This window comes from Nannospalax galili, unplaced genomic scaffold (assembly GCF_000622305.1).
Source record: "Nannospalax galili isolate Female #2095 unplaced genomic scaffold, S.galili_v1.0 scaffold161, whole genome shotgun sequence".
Taxonomy (NCBI): domain Eukaryota; kingdom Metazoa; phylum Chordata; class Mammalia; order Rodentia; family Spalacidae; genus Nannospalax; species Nannospalax galili.
In genome coordinates, this window is record NW_008348586.1 from 656,557 (window position 1) to 661,884 (window position 5,328).

The 5,328-nt window shown below is 42.0% G+C and overlaps 1 non-coding gene across 1 annotated transcript; it reads right to left on the reverse strand.

Annotated features, from left to right (window-relative positions):
- Positions 1–4,599: 4,599 nt before the first annotated feature.
- Positions 4,600–4,812, reverse strand: LOC115072457. The gene has a single exon (XR_003851514.1). It is a non-coding gene; the product is annotated as a small nucleolar RNA U3 (small nucleolar RNA).
- Positions 4,813–5,328: the final 516 nt, after the last annotated feature.

Below are 5,328 nucleotides of genomic sequence, written 5' to 3' on the forward strand. Positions count from 1 at the left end.
AGAATTGCCTTGGAATCTAGAAGACAGTAGGCCAACATAAAAAACAAATTCACCTAATGAGTTCCTTGGCCTATCAGCAAGTACAAGACCCAAAGCAAACCTGGGAATGGTGGAGCTGCTCTGAGGTGGTTGAGCTGAGCAGGGGCAGGGCAGGCAGCCTGGGACTAGAGACAGGACCAGAGGTCATCTCCCAGTTACCCTTCCCTTCCAGTGACAGGAGCCCATGGTGTTTTCCTTGGTCTCTATTTTTCCTATCATGAATGGCAATAATGGTATTATTATAATAATTATAACAAAAAAGCTTATGAGGTCCTGAGACGAGATACTTCATTGTAGTTTTTCTTATGAACCCAGATTGTGAAAGTGATGAGAAGGCTGCTCTGAGGTGCATCTTGTGTATGCCTGTGTGTGTAATATGTATGCATCTGTATATATGTGAGCATGCACATGTGTGTAGAATAATATAACTCAAAGAGAAGTCTCTGCTTTGTGACAGCACATGCAGATAAGGAGGACATAAGAACAGAGCAAAGGAGTTTCCATCCACATCCCACTCTTTCGAGATTATTGTTTCTTTTTTCCAGATTGACAGTTGATTCATTGCTTCTCTGTATCAATTGATGCTGTTCTCTCTCAAGATGATTAATAAAATTCCCTTTTCCTGGGCCCCGAGGACTCTCTTCTATTTCCACCAGAAAGGCAGAGAATTCATATGGCTTAGAGAATGAGGTCAGAACAATTTTTCTTAGGAGAAATCCTTTTTGGAAAGCAGAATTTTCTTCCTAAGCAGAGGACCAGGCTGGGTTAGCGGTTAGGGAAACTGTGAACTTGGTTCATATCAGTAACAGTTCTCATTGTTCCCATTTGAAATATACCCAGACTCTTAGGCCTCTCCAAAGAAATGACCATCTACTGTCGACAGACAGGCAGCATCATTATGAGTCAAACTTTTATAGTTTATTTTTCTCAATTTTTTCCACAAGCCCCTGGTATGGATCAAGTCATTCCTCCATAAGCTTCAAAGATTAGAGTTTTCTCTAGGCCAAGAGAAATCCAGGCCATAGGGATCATTTAAACTCATCATTATCTGGCTACTGCAAATTCATTGTTTTGAATGGGTTATGTTTTCAATGCTCCATTCTCTGTCCCAATATGATCCCATAAGAGAGTGGGTATGTCAGTCTTCCATACAACTCCAAAGATGTCATTTTTACCTTCTCCAGATCAGACTTAAGCCATCCTGTGTAAGGAAGAACTTCTCCTTTATTCAACACTTTGATTACCTTCTGCTGCTCTAAATCTCAGTTCTTTTCCCACACTCAGAGTCTTCAGGTTTACCCTATCAGTCTCTGAGAGTTCCCTTCCATGCTAGTTCCATGGAAACCAAGAGGTTGTTCACTTTGTCCTGCCTGGCATTTCTTCAGCTTCATCCACGGTATCTGTGGAGCCCAGTGTCCATAGGTTAGTGCTTCAAAAGCACTGTGTTTGGTTTTAAGCTTCTATTATGGGGCCAGTCATGGAGATACACACCTTTAATCCCAGAACTTGGAAAGCAGATGCAGGTTGATGTCTATGAGATCGAGGCCAGCCTGGTCTACACAGTGAGTTCCAGGCCAACTGTGGCTATAGGGAGATTCTGTCTCAAAACATCAAAAACTAAAAAAATTAAATAAATTTATATTATGGACTTTTCCTCCTCCTCCCCCCTTCCTCCTTCTCTTCCTCCCCCTCTTCCTCCTTCTCTTCCTCCTCCTCCTCCCCCTCCTCTTCATTCTCCTCCTCCTCTTCTATAAAAGTAAACAGATATGCAGGAAATGCCTACAATTCACCTTCAAACAGTGTCACTCCTGTATGAGCATGTTTCACCTGTACTCTTCTGTAGCATTTTCAGCTGCATAAATTTCTCTTATTCTTAATCTTCCAAACAGTTCAAAATGGGAAGAGGAAGGGAAGGAAGAAGAATCTCCTGTTCTGTGTCTGAGAGGTCAGGGCCAGTGAGTAGAATCTTGGGAAACAGTATACAGTTATGGCTGCCCTTGGGAGAGAAACAGAATACTTACTAACAAAAGGAGGCAAATTATTCAAATACATATTTTAGTGTATTTCTGCTTGAGCAGTGGCTGGTTAGCAAAGGCAACAGAAATAACAGGTTAGGGCAGACTGGGAAGAGGAATGTTTCACTATCCACCTGGACTTGGTTCCGTTAGGTGGTGAAAATGGTTCTACTACGCTGAAGTTTGCTGATTTTGCTACCTTGAACTTTTCATCTGATTGTCTTTCAGGATAATTCCTAGAGCTAGGTGAGGCTTCTTGTTTCAGAAATAAGTGGTTTAACATCCATCTGTGCAACAGAGGAAAGGAATATTTTCAAGTCTAAACTACAGAGACCTCAGTGACTGTGCCAGGAAACAGAACAAAATTCTCTGCCTCCACAGTGACTCTGCAAGAAGCTGCGGTGATATGAGGCTTCTGGGGACAGTGCCTGGGCTGCCCGTCAGCAACTTTCCCTTAGAGACCAGGGACAGGGCAGAGAGCTGCTGGTTCCCTTCTGTTCTCATTTAAATGCCAAGTGCTTTTCTGCAGCTCAGCTTTCTCAACAGAGCTTGCTGCAATACACAGAGAAGGGTGGAAATGGGGACAAGGAAAGAGCCTGCACTCTGTAAAATCTCCTGGACTACATGATATGTCCCTTGAAGGGAAAAGATCATCCCTTGAAAATTAGTGATTCACTTAGGAAAAAAATCATCCTGAGATCCATGGCTCAAAGAATAGTCCTTGGGTCTTTGCCAATAATTATTTGACAAGCGCTGGATTTGAAGTAATGTGGTATTTTAGGGCACATTTAATATAAAGACAATCCCTAAAATGGACATGCTGCTTAACTTCTTATTTTAGCCAATTGATTTGTAAGACTCATTACATCCTATATTAGTATGTTTCTGTATTCTGTAGAACAATTTTATTCATAAAAATATTCAAAGCCTGGATGGTGGCATAGCATTGTGATTGCCATTTGTTTCTGTGGAATTCTATATTTGTTCCTTGGTGACTGTCCCACAATCAAACTAAGCCAGTTATGGTGACACACACCTGTAGCCCTAGGACTTGGGAAGCCGAACTGGGGAAATTGTTTGAGTCTTAGAGTTTTACACCACCCTGAGCAACACAGAACGCGCAGTCTCAGAACAGTTTCTTTGCACATCATCTTCAGTAACCAATGGATATCTTCTTGTAGAAGGTTTATGTGAAAACTTTCTTAGTAAACAGCTCAGTGTTTTTGTGTTTAAATACTTCTGATTATACTAAATGCTCTTTATCTTCATTCTGCCAGTTTTTTTAAAGAATGAATTACAAGTCGACTTTGAGTTCTGTATTTGTGTTCTGATGACAAGTTGAAACCTTTTAAAGTAAATGGTTCAGTGCAGTATTTAAGCCAGGCCTGGTGGAGTATGTCTTTAATTGCAGCACTTGGGAAGCAGAGGTAGGCAGACCTCTGTCAGTTGGAAGCCAGCCTAGTGGTCTACATAGCAAGTTCCAGGCCAGCCATTGCTACATAGTGAGACCCTGTCTCAAAAAATAAACAAACAAGAAACAAAACAACAACACCAAAAAAAAAAAAAAACATATATAGGGGCTAGAGAGATGGCTCAGCGGTTAAAAGCACTGGTTGCTCATGCAGGGAGCCCAGATTTGCTCCCAACACCCACATGATGACTAACAACCATCCATAACTCCAGTTCTAGGAGATCTGACACCCTCCTCTGGACTCTGTGGGCATTGCATGACATGGTTGTACATACATGCAGGCAATACACTCATATACATAATATATATATATTATAATATATATAGCAGAACTGCCTTTGAAGAGAGCCTAAATTAGTGAACTAGATATGAGAACATGACCCAAAATTATGAGTTCCTGAATTCTTCCTTTATATCCATCCTGGAAAAAAAAAAAAAAAAAAAAAACTCTTGGTTGAAGAGGAAGTCTATTCCCCAGGAGACGGCAGGGAGACTCTGTCTCAAAAAGACCAAAAAAAAAAAACCCTTCCCTTGACCCCAATCTCCACGGCAATCCTGTCTGCTTTCTCTCTTGTCTGCTGCCCGACTCCTGTGAGTCCACACTCTTGTTTACTTACTCTCCTTGTTTCCTTACTCTCCTTTCAGGCTTCCATTCTGGACCCCCTTCTCTTTCCCTGCCCTCTCTACCTCTCCCTTTCCCCTCTACTACTCCAATTGCTCCTCCTACCTCCAGCCTAGTGCTGGGGATTGAATTTAGGGAGACAGGGCCCCACCAAGTTATTAGCCTGTCCTAGAACTTACTCTATAGTCCCTCCAGCCTCAGCTGAGATTAGAGGCGAGTACCACCCGACCCAACTTGCTTTGTTCCCTCTTGACACATTTGAAAATGGGAGGAAACTGGTCATTGAAATTTTGAGTACTTTCATCCCTCTGAGACTTTGGGTCTCTGAACTTCTTTCTGCTCCCCTTCCCCTAGCTATAATAGGGTCAGTTTCCATAATTTATAGCTTACAGTGCAAAAGAATTAGTCACCCAGTCCAACTGTGGAAAACTTTTACTTTTTTCTTTTCTCTTACCACTCAGACTGTGATCCCTCCAACTTTTCCAAATGAAGAGAAGAACAATCATCAATGGCAAATGGCAGTTGCAAAAAAGCAACACCAAAAGCCAGCTTCATACTCAGGAGGGAACACTATGTCTTGTCCTCGTGGTTTCTAGTACTCTTATACAGTCAGAGAAACTTCTCTAGTTACAAACTATAGAAATGATCCCTGAAAGCATGGTCTTAAAAACTTTTACTTTTCCAACTGATCCACCTCTCATTGTTCACTGGGTTCCTCCTAGTTTAAATGCTCCCTGGGCATTGTCAGCGGGTAGCAAAGGAAACTTTTGGAACTCTGGGATCCAATTTCACAGTTATTAGTGAGATCTGTTGTCTGTGTAATTTCTCTCTCTCTCTCTCTCTCTCTCTCTCTCTCTCTCTCTCTCTCTCTCTCCTCTCTCTCTCTTCTCATATCTCATGTATGAAATACAAAATCATCTGGAAAATCCCAGGAGCTGACTCAGTTCTTCCTAGTCCCAGGCAAGTTGTGAATTCTATGGATGCAAAGCTGCTGTCAAGATTCATTCTGAGAGAAAGTTGTCGGGGAGGCCCTTCTAGCTTGAGGGTCAGACAGCATCCTGCTCTTGATCCTTTGGCCTTCTTCCCTGAAATCCTTCTGTATGTCTGTATCTAGGTGAGATCTGTAGTCCATATTCACCATCATATATCCTCCTGCTGGGCTGCCACCCAATTTTAATAAC